The sequence below is a fragment of the Anser brachyrhynchus genome, assembly GCF_964034855.1.
Source record: "Anser brachyrhynchus genome assembly, chromosome: Z".
In the NCBI taxonomy this organism is placed as follows: domain Eukaryota; kingdom Metazoa; phylum Chordata; class Aves; order Anseriformes; family Anatidae; genus Anser; species Anser brachyrhynchus.
In genome coordinates this window covers 65,977,586-66,003,463 of record NC_137697.1, presented here as the reverse complement: position 1 = coordinate 66,003,463, position 25,878 = coordinate 65,977,586, and positions in this window count along the sequence as shown.

The following is a 25,878-nucleotide window of genomic DNA, read 5'->3' as shown; positions in this document are numbered from 1 at the left end:
GGCACCATCAAGTCTCTGAGTGGAATAAATGCAAAACAATTATTGCTGGTTTAAAACTTCCTTTTTTTTTTTTTTTAATATGCAGCAATAAATATTACTGAAAGTATTGTCTTCTATTCCTATAATTAAAAAATAATTGAGGAAATCCCATACATATATTCAATTAACTGAATACAAAACCAGAAAATGGGCAATCGCTGTCCTGTACATCCATGTCTAGGAGAAATTCATTTCACAGGTTACTATTTCGATTGCATATCTTCCACTTCCAAATGTCCCATTTTGATATAATCCCTGTAAATAAATAATAAATTATATATATTTAAATAAAACTGTTATATCTTCACATTCATATGCGCTGTGTTATATTCTCTATGGTGATTTAAATCAGAATAGTTTTATATCAAGGTATGTTATTCCCCCCTAGCCATCTAGTATAGCTTTCACTCTCAAAAACTATCTAGTTTAAATTGTTAGGATCAGTTCATACAGACCAATGGTATATCATGCTTTAACCTGTTTTGATCTATTAAAGATACAGATGAAACAGCCATGCGCTTGAATCAGTAAAGGTCAAGAAAAGCCGATATAAAAGGCTACATTTTATTTATTCATTTATTATGAGACCTGTTGACTTCCATTGTGCAATTTGCACTCTTGTAAATATACATGTATGAACCAAATAAATAAATACGTTTCAGGAAAACTGTCCTGTCTTTTTACAGAGGTGAGAGAAAATAACTAGCATTGTTTTTCTTCATTTTCTTTTTTACATTTTCTCTAGAAACATTGTGGATTTAGTACTAAGTTAGATTACAAGGATAAGTAAATGTTTTCTCTTGTTCTATTTGTCTTTGGCCACCTCCCAAACACTCGCTATTAGTTATTGTCTAGGTTTCTGTGTTTTTGCACACTTTGTAGGATTGTCAGCTGGATATATGCTGAGGTAGCCTGAGGGTAGAAAAGAAAATTCATAATAAATAGGCAAAATAGTATATGGAAGTGGATTTACCATTAAAAAAGCTGTCTGTACATTGTAGTAGAATCACCACTGTGACAAGAGCAGTCATTTTGTTAGCAATTTCAACAGACTTTTGAAATGATCTTGCAGTTGCCCACATCATTGCTGGTCCCTGAATCAAATGGGTGACAAGCTCCCTCAAAAGTATCAGGATTTCATTCTATGAACTTGATTCCTTCTCATGCAAGTTTTAATGCAGATGGGCAAGTTTTAAACCTGTAAATGTTAATTTTATGAGTAATTAATTAACTTTAATATAACAAAGGAATTGAGCATAATTAGATGAATTTGATGACCGTGTGAGAATGCGAGTGAGTTCACTACTGGCTTGGTCATTGTCCTGGCTGAAAAATATTTATCAAAGTGAAAAGCTGGGTGGGATTTTATATTTACCAGTCATCCTCATCACCCAAAAGAAAAATGAAATAGATAATACTCATGATCCCACATATCCCCAAGTGTAGTGGAAAACTGAACAAACATACAAAAGTAACTTTGTCATTTAGCTTACGTAGTTGGGTTTAACATCATTAAGATGTTTGCCAATGATATGCTAAATATCTAAATACATCAGAATTTGATTCTATCATTTTTTTTACATTGACACATATCTTTCACCTTACTCAAAAAGTCTTGTTTCTTATGTTGTACCTGCACAGTACAAAGTATTAACAACAGTTACAGTTCTGCAAGTTCAAAACATACTGAAAGTATTAGAACAGCTACAATACTTCTGTTATTTTAATCAGCGTTATCTTGCAGTCTTTCCTTTCACACCTCCCCAGATATAATTACTCAGTAGTGGATATGATATGTAATATGGAAAATTTATTTGTATTTTTAATGCTGAGTCAACCATGTTCTTTAGGACCTGACTATTCTGACACTTTAACCTGCATACTCTGCTTCAATATTTCTTGTCTCTACTTTTCCATAATCTATGTACTTATTTTTGCATTCCAACACCGGCACACTAATTTAAGACGTGTGTTAAAGGCAAAGAAACAGTATCACTTATGACTAAACTTCATGTTTAGAATGGAAGATAACATATAAAAAGTAACATTGAGTATATGAATTGAACTATTTGGTTAAACAACCCTCTCTAGTCAATCCTAAAATAAATTGGGATCTTACCTCTCTTCAGTGAATTCTGCTTACGTGACTTCATTTAAAAATTTTATCTAAGAAGTAGATTAAACAAATTTACGTCTAATTTTCCTAACTGTGGTCTCACAAATACTTGTAGATACACAAGCAACTGAGATACTTAGTGCTATAGTACGCACCTTCATCCTTCATAATATACTTATCACCTGGTAGCTAGCATCTACCTATTTTAATAAACTGACTGTAATTTGCTATACTCTGTGATGATTCTGTTATATTCTATACAGCTTTTTTTTTTTTTTTTTTCGGGGGGGGGGGGGGGTGGGACTGATTCTGGCTCATGTAGTAATTAATGGTTGCTTTCCTCTATCAGCAGGCCTCTGAATAATGGAAACATTGAAAGCAGGCTTCTACTCAACTTAAAAGAGGTAGGGACATCAGGAATGAACTTAGTTTTGTTAAATAAGTCTAAATCTTCTTATTTCTACTGCCCTTCCCCCCCCCCCCCCAATACAGTAAGTAATAGCCACTATAAATGATTTCAGTGGAATTTATAAGACAAGATTAGTAACACTTGAAAAATTGTTCTTTTTTTAATAGTAAGTCTGAATGCTTTTTATCACAAAATGAATATCATCAGCAAGTTGTCTGCCATTTACAATGTCACTTCACCTTTCTTTAGCATCATTGTACGTTTAAAACTATTTGCTTGCATAGTCACCCACCACATTCTTGAAAACACAGCCTGTTAAATCCTGGGTGAAAGGAACTTTCTAATTCAACAAGAAATTATGGGGTCAATGTGGGAATTACTGTTTTGTGACATGAAGGAAGTAAAATTTGATGATTATGATTTGGTCCCTTCAATTCTTAAGATATATTTAGGGATCTCAAATTAATTGTCTGAACTGCATTTTATTCCCAGAATCCTCATGACTTTTATGAAAAAAAATTATTAGCAATATTTTTTATAAATGAGGCTTTTGAAATAGCTTTGTATCAGTCATTGTCTTACAGTGAGTGCCATTGCCCCTGGTTATAAATGCAGTACAAGGCTGGGAGAGAAAAATCAGCAAGGGGAAGTGTGATGGGAAGACCAGAGGGGAAGACTACTGACTATGGTCTTCTGAGTCAGCTGTAAAATCTATACCCGAGAGTGACTCTGGAAGTCTACTGCAATTTATGTAAACTCTGCTCTGTTTAAATTGCAATGTAAAAAGTGAAAGTTCACATCATTTTAGGACAACAGCTTTCTCAGAACTAGTAATAGAGAGGATGTGATCATGAGAATAGGATTTCTAATGTAGAGTCAGGACTAGAGAATTATTTTTCACGTCTCCCCAGAAAGCTTCAAGGGAGCAGATGAACAGGCAAATAAAATAGAAGTGACAGCTGCAGTTTCACTTAAAAATAATAATAAAAAATAATGTCTGTGTTTGCTTAGGCCAGAGGAGTCTTTTTTTTTCAAGGAATGTTTTGTTGTAAAAATCATCCAGTTAGGGCTTCAGAAATCATAACAATCCTGCAGTAATGTACAAAGTGTGCTGCCTCAATTATATCATGTTTGATAGGATAAGAACAGCAGCAGGTGAAAAAAAAATCTGCCACCATATGTCTTTATTTACAAGATAATGATAAACTCGATAAATTGGAAAAGTTATTCCACAGTTTGAATAATTTGTTTTAAAGCATTGGACCAAAACGTGTAAAAGAAGGTGGAAAGACTGAACACAGTATTATAGGAAATGCATACTATGATGACATTTTGAAGGTGAATAGATAGTAGGTGAACTCTCCACATCAACTACAAGGGAGAGATGTCTTTCACACGTGTGCAAGCTGAATATTTCTGATTGAAGTTATTTCCAACAAACAGAGCAACAGAAGTTTAGAAAGGTCATTTTTTTATAATGTATAACTTGCATACTGTGTTCTCCTTTCATTAGGCAATAGTGCAGATCACTGCCAGATCTGAAGACTGGAAAAAACTTTGAAGTCCTTATGGTAAAGAAATCTACCAAACCGAAAGAGACACTGACAGCATCAGCTGCTGGGAAAGTTTGGTTGACATATACCAGGTTGGAACTAGATGATCTTTAAGGTCCCTTCCAACCCAAGCCATGCTGTGATTCTATATTAACCTCTCCATCACCCCTCATAGGGTCTGTCACTACCCATTTTGTTGCTACTCTCTTTTCCAAACCCTTCTGCCTGGGTTTGAGCTACCAGATCTCTAGTGGCTATATTAATCCTTCATTTTGTAATATCTTCTTTACTAAAATACTTCAGACACTTTAGAAATTCTGCTATCCTATAATTAGAGTTTTGGGTCATGTTTCTCCAACATAATTTCATCCTTCCATTGCCTCCCCTCTGGTATTCAAAACAGACTGCATAACTTTTGGCTGGAACAGTGAAAAGAATATTCTTTCACTCCTTTTGTATATTTTCCAAGCAACAAATGTGATCAGTTGTTCAACTAGAAAGGCTCCTGACTTTGATGAATACTACTTAGTTTGGGATGATGCTTCCAATATGGGTAAAAGTACTAAGTTTTATGTTTTCAGTTAAGGGATAAATCAGGTACTGGAAACTGATGAGAAATGAAAAAGGAAAGGAAAGATTCTTGTTAAAAAGAAGCTAATATCTTAGTATAAGTATTTAATGAAGCATGGGAGATACTATAACACACTTTAGAGTAACATCTTATAGAAGGTTGTTGTGGTTTAACCTGGCAGACAGCTAAGCACCTCACTGACATTCACTCCCTCCCCACCACACACGAAGTGGGATAGGGAAGAGAATCAGAAAAACAGAAAGGTAAAAACTTGTGGGTTGAGATAAAGATGTTCCATATCACAGATTTTTTAAAGATCTGAAAGGCATTCACCACACTCACTTGACAGTGAAAGTTCTTATGTGACTAGTATTTTACCCATTTTAGGTCATTCTCTGGAAAAATATAATAACTGTACTGATGCCGCTGTTTAACTTGGCAGGCAGCTTAACACCACACAGCCTTTCTCTGACTCCCACTTCCCCCAGTGGGATGGGGGAGAGAATTGAATAAAAAGGGTAAAAAATTCTTGGGTTGAGGTAAAAACAGTTTAATACATCAGAAAAGGAAGGGGTACTACTACTGATAAAAGAATATGCAAAGCAAGTGATGCACAAAGAAATTTCTCACCACCTGCTCACCAATGCCCAGACCATCCCTCAGCAGCAACCCTCCTGCCTCAGCCAACTACCCGAGTTTTATTTTTCCTCATGAGGCCACATGGTATAGAACATCCCTTTGGTCCATTTGGGTCAACTGTCCTCGTTGTGTCCCCTCCCAGGTCTTTCTGCACACCCAGTCTCCTTGCTGGTGGGACAGCAGGAGGAGAAAAATCCTTGGCCTTGTGTAAGCACAACTTTGCAACAACCAAAACATTGGAACATCTATGGGTTATCACCATTGTTCTCATCCTAAATCCAAAATAAAGCAACATACCAGCTACTAAGAAGAAAAATAACTCTATCCCAGCTGAAAACAGGACACAGGTACATAGTATGCTACTTATTAAACAAGGTTTGAGAAAAGGCAAAAAGAAGCTAGCAAGGTAAGGGGTGCTAATTTGAAGCAAAAAGACATTCTTTAAAAAACTGAAGTAGTTTACAGATAAAGAAGAAAAAGAAAGGGTCAAAAACTCTGTCAGATCAAATGCAAGAGAAAAAAAAAAAGAAAACTGAGCAACTAGCAAAATTAAACTAATGCAAAATCCTTCTTCAAAAACATCAGGAGTGGGAAGCCTGCCAGAAAGCCTGCAGAGCCAATTGATTATCAGGGTATAAAAGAAATATTCAGAGAAGATAAGACCATTGCAGTGAAACTTAACACATTTTTTACATTGGAGTTCTCTGTGGGAAAAATCTCCCATTCAAGAAACCTTTTTTACTGGGAGTACTTAAACAACATATCTGTGAATGAAATGACAGTAGACATTATGGAATAAATGACAAAATTAATACCAAAAGTTTTTTCATTACAACCATACAGCACTCAGCTGCAAATCCTGTAGGAGTCCAAGGACAAAAACAAACAAACAAACAAAAACCCTACTAATAGTGTGTAATGAAAAAATACAGATCTCCTTCCATATGAGGAAAAACTAAATAAGCTGGGACTCTTCAGAAAGAAAAAAAAAAAAAAAAAAAAAGACCTTGTGGATGGGTGGGAGGACATGGCAGATGTTTACAGAAACTCAGGATGCCTGGAGAGAGCTCAGTGGCTCAGTGGCTCTTCCAGTATAAGAGTCATAAAGTAGAGCTAATAAGAACCAAGTTCAAAACAAAGAACAGAAGGATGTTTTTTCATTCTAGGGTAGTAAACACAGAGAATTCATTGCCAAAGGTTGCAGGGGTTCAAATACTTGGAAAAAACAAACAAACAAACAAACAAACAAACAAACAAACAAAAGGGCTCTTGGAATACACAGAAAACATCCAGAGATTCCCAGGGTTGAAAACAGAGTCTGGGAGAGTATTTTGGGAAAGTATAATATATGTTCGATCTTTCTCTTCTGTAGGTATCTAGATAATGCAATTATTTAAGCCAGTCACTAAGACCAGACAGTCTGAACTAGTATGGTCATTTTTGTGATATGATGTAGATACCATAAAGAATGTTATGTCCTTCACAGAGCTGTAAAAAAGAAATTGGTTACAGGAAGGGTAATGGTCCTTAACCCTCATTTCTTCTCCAGGCTTCCGGCAAGAACTTAATGTAAGGACATAAATGTAGGCTAATAATACTTGATAAAACAATGGTTTACTGGTCTTCTTTAGAGAAATACTCTATGGTGGACATTATTTTTTTCCCCTTCAAAATCCTTAATGGTGCACCTGTGAAGCATGCATGTACTCTTACATTTCTCTTTGACTAAGATTAGTGATGCAGGCATCTAACAGCATGTGCAATAACACCATCAAGTACGATGCAAATATATCCCTACCAAAAGTGGACCTAAGGATGAATACACTTCAAAGCGACAGTCACATGAAGGAAGGTGAATATAGAAATACGATATTTTTTTCTGCAGCAGACAGCACTGAAATACATAATTTAAGGAAATTAGCAAGAGAAGATTCTGTGTACACGTTAGGAGCTCAGACACATTCATTTACTTTCCAGCAACAGCAAAACAGGCTTGACATTTTTAAATAATATATTGTAGCTGAGATGAAGGGCCTTTCAAATATGCTCCAGTGCACACCAGCCTGAGCAGACTGTGACAAACTAAGTCAATAGGACTCTCAGCTAGGGAATCGATGTGATTTGCAGTGTTCCTGGTAGAAATGTCATTCAAAATTGATGACAAGATTTCTGACCAAATGCTATTTTAGAATAGTCTTTACCATTCTCTTTCTGACACTACATCTGGTGGCTTTTGACCCTCCTCAGAAATGTCCCAGTTCCAGATGAAGACTGAACTAATCTCATGCTGACATGTGGAATTAACTTAATGAAACTGTAGGAAGATAAAAGATACTTTTGAAAGCCCTCTGTAAAATAAACGATTGTGAGCGAACAATTAGAATCTTAGCACTTCAGCTGTTACTGAAATACAGGAGATAATAGCTCCTTTTTTTCAATCTTTTCTTCCTCACAGATGGAAGAATCTTTAAACTTTATGTTCTAAATTACTTTGGAACCTTTATAAAAATAATCACAGATGCTACAAATACCATTTAGAATATAGTATTATTAAGTCTATTGGTTTTTGGCTGGAAAATTGCTCAGTCTGCTGTAAAAAACTCCTTTACTTTCCATAAAAAGCTACTTTATTACTATCATTGTGAGCTTTTTGCACAAGAAAATTATTTCTGCTACCTATAGATGAAAGTAGAGCTAGTAAGAAACTGTTTTCCTCTACCATGGAAATCTGGCTTTTTGTGGTCTTTTACTCAGCATTTGGAAAACCTTGGTTTGAACTCTTTCTGCAGTGTATTCAGGTGGGGTCTTCTACTGTAGTTCCCCACGTACCTGTCCAGACTCTCCAGTCACTTCATAAGACCTTGAAAAGGGAAGAAGAAAATGACAATATATGTGGTTGACTGAAGACAGGGTTGTGAATATTTTAACCCCTCTAAATAGAAGTGGAAAATCCTTTCAGTCTCCCAATTCTGATATACATACATCTGTTACTGATATACTGCAATAATGGTCATGATGGTATATACCAGAGGAAAGACAGTATCTAGGTGATGAGTGTATTAACACAGACAGTTTTTGTATGAGAAAATTCAGATCAGTTACAGAATCACAGAATCATCTAGGTTGGAAAAGACCTCCAAGACCACCTAGTCCAACCTCTGACCTAACACTAACAAGTCCTCCACTAAACCATATCACTAAATTCAACATCTAAATGTCTCTTAAAGACCTCCAGGGATGGTGAATCAACCACTTCCCTAGGCAGCCCATTCTAATGCCTAACAACCCTTTTGGTAAAGAAGTTCTTCCTAATATCCAACCTAACCCTCCCCTGGTGCAACTTTAGCCCATTCCCCCTCGTCCTGTCACCAGGCACGTGGGAGAATAGACCAACCCCCACCTTGCTACAGCCTCCTTTAAGGTACCTATAGAGAGCGATAAGGTCACCCCTGAGCCTCCTCTTTTCCAGGCTGAACAATCCCAGCTCCCTCAGCCGCTCCTCATAAGACTTGTTCTCCAGACCCCTCACCAGCTTTGTTGCCCTTCTCTGGACTCTCTCGAGCACCTCCATGTCCTCCTTGTAGTGAGGGGCCCAAAACTGAACACAGTACTCGAGGTGCTACTCGAGTTAGCTACTATGACTGTTTTAGAGGGCACCTACTGTTGCTCTATGCATATATAGCCTCTGCTCCACATTAACTACTACTAAATCTTGAAAGACGAACAGCTTCCACTAGCCCCCTTCAGTTCATGCTTTTAATAAGGAACGTGATGTATTTAACATGGAAATGCTGAAAAGAGAGAACAGGGCTCAAATTCTTTGTCTTGTGTTAAAACTGTGCAAAACTTGGAAAAGTCCATATACTCAAACTTAGGCTTAAGCACTTTGATTTATATATATATATACATATATTTAGTGATGAAATTAATGCAATATTAAGCATAAATAAATAAGTAAAGTGGACTGCTACAAAGTCCTCTTAACTCAAAGAACATGTTTTCTATACATTTTAAATGGCCTGGCCTCAGGCCTGCCTGTGTTGTTTCAACATGATAATACTGTATGTATATATAAATGCTGAGACAAGAAAATGCAGCTGAGCTTTACTGAAAGAAGCTGAAACTTCAAGTTGGTAGAATGATAGCTTCTGCAAAAGACAATTTAAAAATGACCCAAGACAAATCAGAAACAGCTTAGGTTCCTACGTGACAAAATAATTACCTACCACATCACTTACAATACTACAAACACTTCAAGCTGAAACAAAACAAAACAAAACAGTTAAAGCAACCCTAATCTTACACCATCATGTAAAAAATGCACAAAAATTGGGCCATACTGTGCCATCTGTTTTGAAAGCAGAATGTGAGATTAGCAGGGAGGTACCCTTAAAGGCCAGATGGCACAATATGACCTGTTATTCTTGTCAAGTCTGAAAAAAAAAAGAGTGTTTCATCACAGCATAAAGAACTTAGCTGTGACCCATAAATCAATGCATATTTAATATGTTGTTTTGTCTTTTAGACAGCTAAATATTTTCCTTAAAGTCTTATTTTTTGATGGGAAATAATATAAAAAAAATTGATTGTGCAGCAGTTGCTAGTTACTTTTTGGGAAAAATGTACAGCATGTTTTAAAGTTAATGCAACAATGGCTGGAGAAAGAAGAGTGGAACATCTGTGAAGAACTTCTAGTTAATTATGGGGCAGTGCCATGCCTGAGGAGACCCTCCCTCAGAGTCCAGGATGTGGATGCTCTTTCAGGTTTTTCTAGACAAGTGTATGCATTTACTATTTTTTACATTAGGAATACTGGCCTTATTTGAGAATATTTATTTATGGCATAAAAGGCAAGGTTTGCAAAAATAAATTTATTTATTATATTTACAGCATGTGAATGATAGCTGTGGTTTCTGCTTGAACTGAAGGAGTTCTTCCACTACTTGTAGACAATAAAATTGTTATGCAATGAAAATTCACATGCTGGCAGATGGCATACTCAAAAGTGTCATCTACCTTTCAGTCATAAAGGAATGAATCATTACATCCTTCACTACACAGCAGAGTATGTTCTTCTAAACACCTTTTCAATCAAATGGTATTTAATCAATAGAGCTCTGTTTTCATCTGAAAGTGACCTAGGCTCCCTTTGAAGTTCCCTTTAAGAGAAATAATGAACCTTTCCTCTATCTATCTAGTTTGCCTAGCATAAGACTTCAGCCTCCTAAGGAACCCCTGTATTAGTTTCATGGATCATTTCTGTAACTGTAATAACGTGTTCTGCAGATTTTTATAACATATTTAAGGTTTTCACAATTATTGTTTTGGCTAGGGAACTTTTCTGAGTTCATCCCAGTCTAGAGGATACCTCAGCCATTTGGAAAAAATTCCCTGCTTGAGACAAGTACTTGTCCTGCAGTATTCAAGAACATAATGGGGAAAACAGAGTGGAAAAGAGGACACACAGCTATGAATAGGGAAATAATTCACTATAACAAACACTACTCTGTGAGAACTGGATGACACTCCAGGTATAAGATACTTAAGAGTGCAACCACTGCACAGCATCTTCCATTCTACCTTTTTATTGACAGCAGGTCTGTGTACAGGTGTTCTTGAATTTTAAGTCAAAGTGCACCTGGCATGTAAACCAGTTTTGGTGTGTACCTTGGAGCAGAGTTATCCCACTGTTTTAGCAATCTGTCATCCATCAATATTTATTCTACAATATATAACACTTATTCTACAATATGCTATGCAAGTCTAGGTGAAACTTCCTATTCCCATCACTGCTGAGGTCTGGCTTTGGTTTTGTTTCTTGCTTCAAGAAAATTCCTCCTAGCTGACTCATATTTTAAGAAAAAATAAATAAGAATGAAACTGTATATATGTTCACTGAAGTGAAGAACAAAGATTTGTGCCAACAAGTAACAAAAAATATCAGTAATTCTAGACATTAGTTTTATAGAATAACTTCATTATGCAGAATATCTTCTTAATACTTCTCATGCAGTCAGCACAATATAGAACATCTGTACTGAGATGGCAACCCTACAGTTGTATCCCTATCTGTTCCTTATGGCTTATTCCAGCTTGGCTGCCAAAATGCTTGACAAAAGTGTCCCATTGAACTTAATCCAGGTAAATTCCAAGAACATCTTGAATGTCTATGACACTGTGAGTTTTTTTTTTAATTATTCCAACACAATCAGTTTCTTATAAAACGTTGTTTTTAACTCAAAAACCTTACAAATAGGACTTATTGCTCCATTAGTTTTTAAAATACCATAAGCGATAAGAGGTAGTAAAATTGACACTGGTTCTATTACACATACAGTTTATTTTTTAAAAGTTAAATAACTTTCTCATGAGAAAATGGATGTTTCTGCAACTGAAAACTCAGATGTAGGATTAAATCTATTGACAGAAGGAGACAATTTTACATAGTAATGAGATTTGTTTGACATAAGTAAAAACGTTTTGCATTCAGGGGCCTTGACTTGTCAAGTCTCCCATATTGACCATAATTACCTTAGCTACATGTTTGTTCCACAAGTGTCTTCAAACAACTGTTTTGTTTGTTTGTTTGTTTTAAAAACAGTATCTTATATTGCTGAAGTTTTAGAGGATGGAAAATACAAGCTTGCATAAATGCAGTTATGCAGTTAAAACCTCAGAAATATTCAGTTAATTAAACACAAATAAGGCCCTCAGCCTTACAACCCACCATCTGCAGATGCTTTTCAGCCACAAATATATATTTGTGTCTGAAATATGTATGTGCATCAGGACAGTAAAATCTCTGTGGTACACATATAACATTTCAACTCCTACAAGTACTGTGCAGTCTTGCAGCTAAGCTGAATAGGCCTCAAGATTTACATTCATATGGATAAGAGAGCTGTATCACCTTTTCTTGAACTAACATTTGATCTAGCTTCGAACTGATAAGAGAGAAAAAAGGTAGTGGTTATGTTAAAGCCATGTAGCTTAATGTCAAGAGTCATGGGTTTTTCAGGCTTAAGGATTTGCCTCATGGCTTTATGCTTCAGCAAGAATAAAAGATCTGAAAGGCAATGTTTTGAACCTTACCATAAAAATTCTATTTCTGGACTTGGAATTTGGCACACACCTAGTTTCAAAGGGGCTATATACTATTTTGGAGAATGTTTTTTCTCCTTGACTTCATCATAGATAAAGCTGTGCCTGGGGAAACAACTAAGAAAGTCCTCTAGAAAATCAAAGACATCTTTGTAAGATGTTAAGCTTGCAGTGCATCGCAGGGAAAACTCTGAGACTCCAAAGCTGAAGGTAAAGATGTTTACTACAGTCCAGCCAAAAAAGAATCAGATCAAAATATTTTAGGAAAAAAAGTTAAAAGCTATAATCTCTTTCAGCTAGGTAGCTTTAAAACGTATTTAATATTCTATCAAACTCGTTTTGTTTCTGACAAATATAATTAATTAATACCATTTTGGTAAGGAAACATATTGAAAATTATTTTGCCACATAATTTGGTAAATTCTTAACCTTTAATACAGAGAGAAAAGAAAACATTGAATTCTTAAAAAGCAATTCCTGACTTAAAACAGAGAAGAGATCAGGTTGTTAACCTTCTCTAATTACTGTGGCCTATAGCTTCAGCAAAATGACAAGTTTATCCTCTAATATCTGAATATCTGACACAGTTCACAAAAGTATCGCCTCAATAAGACATAGTCTTAACCTTCCAAATAAGTTCTTATCACCTCTGTGAACCTTTACTCTAGGGACTGTGCTATGCTCAAGATAGAAATGATACTGCTCACTAAAAATCAAATTAATACTTTAACACCATCTGGTAGTTTCTGGTGTAAATAGTCAAGCTGAGAGTTGCAAAGCAGGTAAAGAGAAAGTGCTTTTGCTGTTGGTATAGTATTTTAATCTGTGTACAAACTAAAAACATAAAGCTAGGCTTGTTTTCTATCTACAGAGAAAAAAATACTTTTAGAGAAAATGGAATGTATTCTAATTGCGTGGACAACTGCAAAAAGCACAGATGACTGCTAATCACTGAATCACAGCATTAGGGAGGTTGGAAAGAACCTCTGGGATTCATGTGGTCAAATCTGCTGCTGAAAGCAAACCAGTTAGAGCAGGTTTCTTGTGGGCATTCTTAGACAAATTTTTATAAACATCAAGGGTGGATATCCCATAGTCTTTTTGTGCTTGTGTTTGGTCACTGTCATTGTGGTAAAGTTTTTTGACACAAAATTTCCCATGTTTAAATTTGTGGCCATTGCCTTTCCCCCTTCCACCATGCACTTCTGAGAAGGTGCAGACACTCTACACCCTCCAATATACCTCATGTAGTTGCAGACATTGGTGAGGTCTCCCTTTCCCATCCTCTTCCTCAGCCTCATACACCCCAGTGCCTTCTGCCTCCCATTCTGCATCCTGTGCTTCAGCAATGATAGTCATGGGGACCCTCCACTGAACTTGCTGCTGTACAGCGCAGTCTGTCCGCCACCAGGAGACCAAACTTGAGGAAAGAACACCAGCAGCATTCTCACCAGTGCCAAGCAGCAGGGCAGGATCATTTAGTTCTATTTCCTGGTCACTCTTTCTTATACTGTAAAGGGACTGTACTGTTATGTCTGCATTATATATACCTCAGGTATATAAGGAGTATGAAATTACTTGGTTAAAACAAAACAAAACAAAAAACAACAACAACAAAACAGATAGAACTAGGAAATCACAGAATCATAGAATGTTAGGGATTGGAAAGGACCTTGAAAGATCATCTAGTCCAATCCCCCTGCTGGAGTAGGAACACTTAGACCAGGTCACACAGGAACATGTCCTGGCGGGTTTTGAATGTCTTCAGAGAAGGAGACTCCATAATCCCTCTGGGCAGCCTGTTTCAGTGTTCTGTCACCCTCACGGTGAAGAAATTTCTTATATTTAAGTGGAACCTCCTATGTTCCAGCTCGCACCCATTGCCCCTTGTCCTGTCATTAGATGTCACTGAGAAGAGCCTGGCTCTGTCCTCCTGACACTCACCATTTACATATATATAAACTTAATAATGTCACTGCTCAGTCTCCTCTTCTCCAAGCTAAAGAGACCCAGCTCCCTCAGCCTTTCCTCGTAAGGGAGATGCTGCACACCCTTAATCAAGCTTGTGGCTCTGCGCTGGACTCTCTCAAGCAGTTCCCTGCCCTTCTTGAACTGAGGGGCCCAGAACTGGATGCAATATTCCAGATGCGGTCTCACCAAGGCAGAGTAGAGGGGGAGGAGAACCTCTCTCGAGATACTAACCACACCCATTGTGATACACCTGAGGATGCCCCAGGGCTCTTTTGCCTACGCTGCTCTCTAATAGGTCAGTCCCCAACTTATACTGGTACCTGGAGTTGTTCTTGTCCAGATGCAGGACTCTACACTTGCCATTGTTATATTTCATTAAATTTCTCCCTGCCCAACTCTCCAGCCTGTCTAAGTCTTGCTGGATAAATGATATGATAAATGAATGGTAGGAATGATTTTTTAGTTTCTTGTAACAGTAACTCTTATTTAAAACGAAAACAAACAAAAAGAACATTAGTCTTTTTTTTCCCCAAAAAACAAAACAAACAAGCAAACAACAAAACAAAACCCCACAAACCTAAGTGTAGTTCTAAGACTTTAACAAGCTTTTATTCCCCTTTGTGCTACAATTGCCTAAAGTAACTAGTAAAATAAAACTAATATTCACATTTAAAGAAAATGTACATTGTAATGTAGCATTGAAGAGGCTTTCAGGGTAGGGCATAGCTGCATTACCTGAGCGTTCCCTAGGCTTCCAACCTTAGATGCTATTGCGCTGGGGGAACCTGGTGTGCTGGCTCTAAGGAACAGTACGGAGCGTAGAGTGGAGTGGAGATACCACGGCTAGGCTCTGTGACCAGGTGGGGACTCAATTGTTCTTGGGCACACTGAGACCGATAAGCCACACTTTTTGCTACCCTGAGCCAATGACCTGTCACGTTTTGACAAATGTTGTACTCTAGTGTACTTTTGCTCATTATAATATCATTATAATACCAAAACACACCTCCATTCCAAAAGCTACCCGCCTCCAAGGTGCAACCACCCCTCACTGAGCATGTGCTCTGAATTTCTCAGAGCCTATACCTTTAAACAGAGACGGGAAAACTTCTCACCAATCATAACTAAGATATGCTTGACTAGAGTTACTCAAGCTCCACCTAAAAGATAGAACAGAATATAAATTGGCCTAAGAGAGAGGGGATGTCGGGGAAGATACTATCATTGGGGAAGATACTATCATTAGGGAAGATACCATCGTTAGGGTAGATACCACTGTCAGGGGAGATACCATCATGAAGGTATACAACATCCCAAGGACCTCCTGACTCCTGGGATCAGTTGATGGGCTGAGCCTGTCTTCCCCCCCCCCCCCCTTTGGGATGCCTTTGGGTGAGATTTGAATATTTGGTTATACTGTGTGCCTCCGTGGAAACTTAGAAATCTCTAGAGTCTTTGTGCCTTTTAACACGTTAATTTCCAGGCTGCGCACCTGTGTATTTCATGCATGCTAGCTTGCTTTTCCAGACAGTAAATTATCGCCAGCAATCCAAAGAACCTGTGTACCTGTTGCTGTAATATATTGCACTTAACTGCATTGTTCCTAGCCGTGATAGTTCTCACTGAACGCAACTAGAGTAAGGACAGTTATACTTTATTGGTGAATCCATGACCGTGGTAGTTCAGTGCTCTGAATCTGATCAGACCTATATTGGTTAATGTGTTATTGGTGAATCTGTGATTGTGATAGTTCAGTACCCTGAATCCGACCGGACCCATAACGGTTAATCGGCTACACCCCTGAACGCGACACCCTTTCATGATGCTTCAGGAAGATCACAGTCAACAAAGAGATTTGTTCTAATGGAATCAATATTTCAAAAACTTAAAGTTGAAAAAAACAAAACAAAACAAAACAAAACAAAAAAACTGCAAACTAAAATCCCATTTGATCCATATAACTTCAAAAATTAAAAAAAATATTATGTATTCATAGATGTATTGTTTAAGGAGATTAATGGTAGAAGTGAATGGGAATTCCTTCATCACCAAAGCTACATGCTCCTGTGAGACTAATACTTCTAAGTTTTATTAGAACCATTTCTGATAAGCCATGCTAAAACACTGAATATCAGGCTTCCTTATGCAGAAATCAGTGTTAAAAGTAATAACTTCACTAAAAAGGAGAAGAAAGCAGTTCGCTTTTTATTTTAAGACAATGTGGCAGGAGCAGTTTTATGTAACTAGCAAAGGCATTGCTCTGAAGAAACTGGCAATCAATCATATCTGCTAAACTATATTTTTTATATTTTATTGTATCAAATGTAACTACTGGCTTTGTAAGCATTGTTATCTTAGTGGAGAAATGCACTAGTTTGAAATTCTATCTGGTTAATCAAATTCTTTTCATAACATCTCCCTTCAATTCCTTCAGCCTGGTAATATTATTACAATGGAACTTGCCATTCCTTATTAACCAAGTTTATATTGTTTATACTATAATGCATTGGCTATAGCGAATCTGTCAACTTAATAGAAGCCATGTTTGACTTTCTGTCTAAAAAACCTGTAAGGTTCCATTACACTCTGTGGGCCAAAGGAATACTAAACTACAGGCATGCTGTGCACTGAAGTTGCTGTACATCTAGCAAACTTATTGGCCTGATTTTTCCCTGCAATATGTCAACACTTCAATGAAACAAATGAATTTCACTGTAGGTAAAATAGAGATTCATCCTAAAACATATAGCTCAACTTAAAATGCTGAATGTAGAGAGAAGAACAAAAACATGAGATTTTCAACTTCTGTGTACCTTTGATACTCCAGAAGTCTTTCATAAGTCAATATATCTCAAGCTGATAATTTTTCCTCTCAGTGAATAAAATTCCATTTGGAGGAAGTTTGTGAGCAAGGACTTAAGAGCCAAGGTTTTCTATGGAAATTTTCTTTTTGATTAATTCTGTTGCAATCTTATTATATAAATTTTAGAAGTTTTGCTTGATATATTCTAACTCAAATGGCATGCATGAAATGATATCAGAATGTTATTGCTTTGAAAATGAGACATCTAACATAGAGTGGAAATGATATTGCTTCTGGGCTTTGCTAATGCCTACCAAATTCCTGCTTCATATTTCATTATGTCAGAACCAACGGACTGTCGCTGATCATAGGTCCTCTCCATAGAATTCTACCAAATCAGTTCAGCTTCTCTTCCATTTAAACCCTTGATGTCAGAACTAAAAAATAAGTGTCCATACGGAATCCATCACTAATTAATGACATTGATATGTATATGTCAAAGTAGCAGTTTTTGGATTAACAGATATGGTAGCATGAGGACTATCATCAGGAACAGATTTTTTGGGTTACAGATGAGATAATAATTCATAGATAATTATTTAATTGGTGGTTTTGGCTGTTTCCTTCTGTTCACACAATGTCCCCTGTCTCTGTAGTTTATGTTCCAAAGTCTTTCTTGCTGATGCTCTTTGCAGAGGGGTGGAAGGGCTCAGCTGGCAGCCTGTGAGGCTTTTGATCACTTGAGGAGCAGCAGTAGACGGAAAGAATTAAGCTCATACTGAACTTTTAAAACTTGCATTTTACTATGCTATATAGAACTTTCCTGATTCAAGCTTAGAATTTTATTTATTTATTTATTTATTTTTGTCCTGCTCGAGAGCTGCAGTTTTGTCACATTAAATAGCAGATAGTGTTTCAAAAAGGTCCAAAGTTTCAAGAGCATTTCATCAAGCCAGGTACCCTTCCATATGAGAGAGACTATTCCCACATGTGATCTGAATGTTTGGTTTCAGTCAGAACACCCATATCCCCTGTTAAGGGACTGGGTTCTGGCTGCACAGCCTTCTGCTAGGAAGCTGAGCATGACCACAAATGGTACAAAACAAAAAGTAAGAAACTACATTAATTATAGAATCATAGACTCATTCAGGTTGGAAAAGACCTCTAAGATCATCTAGTCCAACCTTTAACCTTAGCACTGCGAAGTCCACCAATAAACCATATCACTAGGCACTACATCTACGCATTTCTTAAAGACCTCCAGGGGTGGTGACTCAACCACTTCCCTGGGCAGCCTGATCCAATGGTGTACAACTCTTTCAGTAAATAATTTTTTCCTAATATCCAATCTAAACTTCCCCTAGCACGACTTAAGGCTATTTCCTCTTGTCTTATCACTTGGTGCTTGGGAGAAGAGCCAGATCCCCATCTCGCTGTAGCCTCCTTTAAGGTAATTGTAGAGCATGATAAGGTTACCACTGAATCTCCTTTTCTCCAGCCTAAACAACCCCAGTTCCCTCAGCCACTCCTCATAGGACTTGTTTTCTAGATCCCTCACCATCTTTGTTGCTCCAGCACCTTTATGTCCTTCCTGAAGTAAGGGGCTCAAAACTGAACACAGTATTTGAGGTGCAGCCTCCACAGAGCTGAGTACAGGGGGACAATTGCTCCCCTAGTCCTGCTGGCCATGCTATTTCTGACACAAGCCACGACGCTGCTGGCCTTCTTGGCCATCCGAGCACACAGCTAGCTCGTATTCAGCCAGCTATTGACCAATACCCCCAGGTCCCCTTCTGTCTGGCAGCTTTCCAGCCACTCTGTCCCCAGCCTGTATTGTTGCATGGGATTGTTGTGCCTCTAGTGCAGGACCCAACACTCACCCTTGTTGAACCTCATACAGTTGGCCTCGACACATCGGTCCAGCCTATCCAGATCCCTCTGCAAAGACCTCCTACAGCAGATCAACACTCATGCCTAACTTGGTGTATTCTGCAAACGTACTGAGGGTGCACTTTATCCCCTCATTCAGATCATTGAAAAAGATATTGAAGGGAACTGGCCCCATTACTGAGCCCTGGGGGACACCACTTGTGACCGGCCTCCAACTGGATTTAAATCCATTCGCCACAACTCTTTGTGCCCAGCCACCCATCTAGTTTTTAACCCAATGAAGCATACACCTACCCAGGTCTTTAGCAGACAGTTTCTCCACGAGAGTGCTGTGGGAAACCATATCAAACACCTTACTGAAGACCACCATGTGGTAGACCACATTTACAGCTTTTCTCTCATCTGCTGAGTGTGTAATCTTGTTGTAGAAGGAGATTAGGTTCATCTTATAGGACCTGCCTTTCATAAATGAAAGGGATTATTTCTATTCTGAGGACAGAATTGCGAAACTGTGATTTAAATAGCAAGCAGAAGAATGATAAGTAAAATTTATTTGGTCATTATACCTGCACAGAGAATATCAACATTAAGAAACACTATATTGTGTGCTTTTACAGAGGAAATAAAATTTTCTCAGGTCTTCTTTCAAATCACAGTAATATATAGACAAGGCATCTTTCACTGTCTTAGAATACTTCATGAACACAAAATCTGCAAGATAATAGTTATATCCAGACCTACAAAGTACCAAGTACCATTCTATTGATTCTTAAACAGTATTATTTAACAAATATCTATATTATTCCCAAACTTCTGTAAGGCAGCCTTTATCACCAAAATATAAAGAGGGAACACTGAGATATGCAGGGCAGTGTATTTCTGGTTGTGTTTAAAGTTGAAGATGACTATAAGTATTCAGAAATAAGTACAAGATACTAATAAAAATACATATGAATTTTATTGTCACAGTGACTCAGTGATTAAAACTTGTGATTCAGTTGAATCAAGTTAGTTTTAGTGTTCAAGTTGTGATAGCCTAGCAACACCAGAGTCCTACTGGAGTAGATTTATTTCAGTTCTGCTAAGATATGTTTTTTTTTTTTTTTAATGGTAAAATAATTTGTGTTTCTTTTATTCAGAATTTGAAATTTGAAAAATTACCTTTCCAATAAACATTATTGGTGGAATATTCCTGAGCAATTGTTGTAGAAAGATACCCTACAACAATTTTCTGTTCAACAGTACAATTTCAATTCCATTATTATTAATGTATTTTAGAAGTGGATGACCAATACAGGCCATTTGAATAACTTAGTTGTAAAAAATATTTCATGTCAGTATGTGTTATATTTTGGGGTGATTTACTTAAGGGAGATATTTTTGATACTTGGGAATGTATTACACTTAAAAGGATATTTAAAGTTGTCTAAAGTACTTTTATGAGCAGCATATTATTGTTGGAGCTTCAAGATGTCAAATTTCTCTTTTCTTTCTATGTCAAGTTCAAAGGAGACAGAGTTGACTCGTGAGAGATAAAGGTTTATATAAGAAACCTCTTGAAAAGGTCAGGATCTGTAAATGTGAATCCTGGAGTAGCCAGCTGGGAACTTAAGTTACAATAAAACTGAAATTCTAGAGACAAGCCAGGCAAGCATATGTACAATATCAGCAATCACACACAGGAATTTTTGAAGACTGAATTTTGATGCTGTTGTGAATTGACCAATAAAGAAACCAACAAAATATATTTAATGTGAGATGGAAATTTCTTTGGTATCTTAGGGCAAACAGGTCCTCACAGAACTACTGAATCATTCAGAACTGTAGCACTGCAGGATAATTTGGGATAATCTGGGACTTGGGACAGTCTGGCCACCTGAAATGAGTAGGTACAGCTGTGGGGTCAGACCAGGCTGCTCAGGGCTTTCTTCCTCTGAGAAGGGAGATGACACCACCTCTCTGTGACCCAGCCCCATGGTCCTCGGGAAAAAGCTTTTACTTCTCCACAGCAACTGCTGTGAAGAGCCTGTCTCCATCCTCTGGATCAAGAGTTCTACAGGGTGTCCCAAAGCCTCCTCTGCTTATGGATGAGCCTGCACTGGCTCCCCAGCCTCTCCTCCTAGGGCTCCAGTCCCACTGGAGTTTCTGTGTCAGTGTTTCTGTAAGCACTTCTTGAGGTTTTACTCATAGTAAACACACTTCCTGGAAATCATTTGATATTGCTTAAGCTGCAACTCTCTCTTGTGCTACATTTGATTCTGCAGTCAATAGAGTCCTTCATGATTTGCTCAGGATATACTCAGAGGACAATCGTAAATTTTAGGAAGAGTTTATTCTGTGTTTATAAGGAATCCAAAAAATTCTAGGCCTATCCTTGCAAGTTCCTTTTTACAAAGGTGATTTTTCTAATTTTTCATGGATCAACCAACCACCTAACACCTAGGAAACATGACTTCTTCATGTGACAGACTTAGGTAATGACTTGTAATGTTTTCACTTGGGGAAAATCCAAACAGTTTGATCACACTGACTCAAACTAGGAGAAAAAAAATAGACTTAATTATGACACTGACAGCTGGCAGGCTGTACTGATATTGTTGTAGCAGGTATGTCCCTATTGCAGTGAAATACAGAGGTTAGGCTGACCCAGCAATGCAAGATGAGACTCTTGCAATAAGCATGATTTCTCTGGTTATACCAAAAAGGAAGCATATTCACCTGGTTCGTAAGGTGTTTTTAATGCAAGTTTAGGCTAGAACTGAGCTCAAGGTAATAAGTCTTATCAGGAAGAAAGGTTAGCTGTGGCAGGCTCAGACACTACTGAGTGTCTCTAGTCACATCTGTCACTAGAAGTATGGACTTAACTGAGAAGTGTGATATGTATATGAATGAGCAGGCTTTCTTGGAGAATAAAACTCGGCTCTGTTCTGTATTCCTTCCAAAATCGGAGAGCAATGTCTCTCTGCTCTTGTGACAGCGTAATGTTCTTTTCACCATAAGAAAACCAGGATAGAAGGTAAATTATGCCTTTCATCTCGCTCTCTCAACCTTTCTTTTTTCAGGTCTTCAGTTCAGAGTTACTAAAATCATTCTAAGCATCAGTGTCCTAACCACCAGCCTCCTTCCTCGGCTCTGTGGTCCTGCTCTCCAGATCAGAGATGAGGAAATATCACTGCGATGCTGCTTCATAACCAGCTAAAAACAGTGGACAGGTTGGTAGGTCTCTGTGTCCCATCTCCCCACAAAATTTGAAGCTCAGGTGGACTTCTGCTCAGTATTCACTCACTTGAATACTGCAGATCAGGTCTGAATGAGGAGACAAAGCTCACTATTTAGCAGGTGGATTTGTTGTGCTGATTGAAGAAAGGTCAAGTATTTTAAATTCTTCATGCCTAGCAGGCAAAAAACCTGCCTGCTTTCTTCTCTCTTTTCTCATACTCACTGCTGGCTCCATATTTGTTATTTGAGACCTAAGAGAGCAACAACTAACTGCAGCAAGATTTTCCCTCTGAACTAGTTATCGTTGGCTTTATGGGGCATGGGGTGTAGGTGTGTATGTGTGTTGGGGCGGGTAGGAAGGGAACTGTACTTTACAGGAAAGGAATTTGCTGTGTTATTTTGGTAGTATAAAAGGGAAATGACTCTTCATTTCTTTACTCAGTTAAACTGAGGAATTAATGCTGTATACAAGTTAAGATCATCAGGAAAAAAAGGATATATAACTAATAAAAAATGTGAATTGAGTTGTTTGCACTTCAGTTCTTTCCAGTGTTCCTTTTCAATTTTGGAAGAAATTATACTAATTACAATAACCACTGAAACAAACAGACTGGAAACAAGATGGAAATAATCTGAAACCCATCAAAAAATAAAGAGTAGCTTGTTCCGAATTATATCATTCTTTATCAGCAGATATATACATGAACATATGTATATATATAATATATATACAGAAATATACTGAATTAATGATCTTAACACTGTGTTTATCAAGATGTTAAACATATTCAATGCAGATTTAAGCCATATGTTACTGAAACAACAACAGTCCAATCAAAAATCATATCTGAGACTAGAATTTGGACAGTGATATTTTTTTTCTCTCTTTTAATTTCCATTAAATCCTTATCAGCTGATGAAGTAGTCTTTGTATTTTCCTGTAGCATTTTCAAAAATATTTCTTCTCAGAACAACTTGTTAATACCTTAACAATAATAAGCCATCAGAAGCTTCTATAAACTTAATGAATACTTCAGTTATCATGATTACAAAACACTTTTGGAAATCAGAAATATTAACTTCCCATTAAATGCATGCCTCTAAAAGTTCTTTGCTATTAAATGCCTAAAAGCCTGTTGTTTTAAATTGCACTAAGAAAAGCAAGATCTGTAAACTCCTTTTTCTATCACAGTACAGATGACATTAAGGTTATAAAAGAAAAGGCCCTTTCTTCAAAAGCTAAACACTGCATTATTTTGTATTCTATCAAACTAGAGACAGACTATATTTATGAGCTCATTAGGGTGTGAATGAATACTTCACTGACTTAAACAGAGTTTGGATTTGCCTATTACTCTGCTGGCATTACTTTTTTCTTTTTGTATATTCTATTGTTTATTCCACATAAACTAATAATCTCAGATGAAATCTGTTATTTTCCTTTGGAGATTGTTCCTTCTACTTCACTGTTAGTAGAAATGGGAAGCAGAATGGGGATGACTAAGAACATATGTGTAAATTGTTGCTTCAGCCTGATGAGGTTTAATAAGTGTTTTCTGAACTAATAGAGTGTCCATTGTATTCTTTTACTTTGATTGCAGAATTTTGAACAAATCAATTTATTCTTCAGAAATCTCACCAAGCTTGACAGGTATGGTTATTTCCATTGAGTTTGAATGCAGAAGTTAAGTGACATAACGAAACTATGGTAAGCTATGTGGCAACATTCCCACGGTAAGCAAGTTTTATCAATAACTATAAGGTCTATTACTGATGCATGCCAAATTCATGTTCACTTGAAGACTGATTTCAATGTCTGTTTGAATGGCTGAAAGCAAACTGAACTGCTACCAGTGGAAAGCCTGCAGTCTTTCTCTGGATATGCTTCAAGTGAAAGAATAAGGGCAATGTTTTGCACCTCGCTGAATCTTTCCTCACTCCTCTCTACACCTGGGACTGCTGGAACTGCCATTCTACCACCCCACAAAGTGTGATGGAGCTTATTAGCCTGGCTATTTGCCTCTGTTGTAACAGTTTGACTTAGCAGGTGGAATGCACAGTTCTAATGAATCCCCACTTGTAGAGAAGGAAACTGAAAGACTAGAACTCCCGATAGCTAGCAAAAGATGTTCACTTTTTCTTTCAGTATGCTCCATTTTGGGCATGAGCTTAATATTTTACATTTATTTATTTATTTATTTATTTATTTATTTATTTATTTATAATTAAATATATATGTATACACATATATAATTAAATGAAAATTAAAGAAAATGCTGAAAAGATTTATGCATATATTTATATATGTTTCCTACTGCCCCAACTCACCTGTATTATGATTTAAGTTGCCCTTATTGGAAGAAAGGGACAATTCTAATGTAAGAAAGAGAGATTGTTCATGGAAATGTCCAGTAATTTCCTAGTGGTATAAACTGTTCAACTCAGATTAACAAATTCTTCACTATAAAATAAAGCTTGAAGTAGGTGGAGGCTACTGAAGTGGTGAAGGAGTTAAGTGTGGGAAAAATACATCTTTAATAGACTGCCATGTGAGTTACAGAATAACAGAAAGGTTTAGGCCCAATCTCACTGCTCAAGCAGGGACACCTCTCTGGGCAACCAGTTCCAGTGCTTGATCACTCTCACAGTAAAGAAGTGTTTCCTGAAATTCAAAAGGAATGTGTTTCAGTTTGTGCCCTTTTCTTCTTGTCTTTGCACAGGGCACCACTGGAAAGAGCCTGTCTCTGTTCTCTTTTCCACCCTCCCTTCAGATACTTACACACAGTGGTAAGATCTCCCACTGTGCTGTGCCTTCTCTCCTCCAGGTTGAACAGTCACAGATCTCTCAGCCTTTCCTCATAGGAGAGGTGCTCCAGTGCTGTCATCATCTTTGTGGCCCTATGTTGGACTCTCTCCAGTAGTCTCTCTCTCTATGTCCCTCTTGTACTGGAGGGCCCAGAACTGGATACAGCACTGCAGGTGTGGCTTCACCACTGCTGAGAAGGAAGGATCACTGTTCTTGACCTGCTGGCAGTACTTTGACTAATGCAGCTAAGAATGCTGTTAGCTTTCTTACTGGCAAGGACTCTCTGCTGGCTTATGTTGAACTTGGTGTCTACCAGGACCCCCAGGGAATACTGTGCTTGGTGTCTGCAGTTTTTCCTCCTTGGGTGCATGACTTGGAACTCTCTCTTGGCTGATCTCCATGAAGTTCCTGCCTCCACTTCTCCAGCCTTTCTAGTTTCCTCTGAATGACTCTCTAGCATATTAGCCACTCCTCCCAGTCTTGTGTCATCTGCAAACTTGTTAAGGGTACAATCTTCCCCACCATCCACATTATTAATGAAGATGTTAAACAGGACTGGATCCAGTATTGACTGCTGTGGTACACCAGTAGTTACCGGTTTCTGACTAGAATTTGCACCACTGATCATTACCGCCAGGATCAGCCATTCACCGAGCTTACAATTCACCTCACTGTCTGTCCATCCAGCCCATACAACAGTTTGTCTATGAAGATCTTATAGAAGAACGTCAAAGGTTTTATGAAGTCTAGGCAGACAGTAT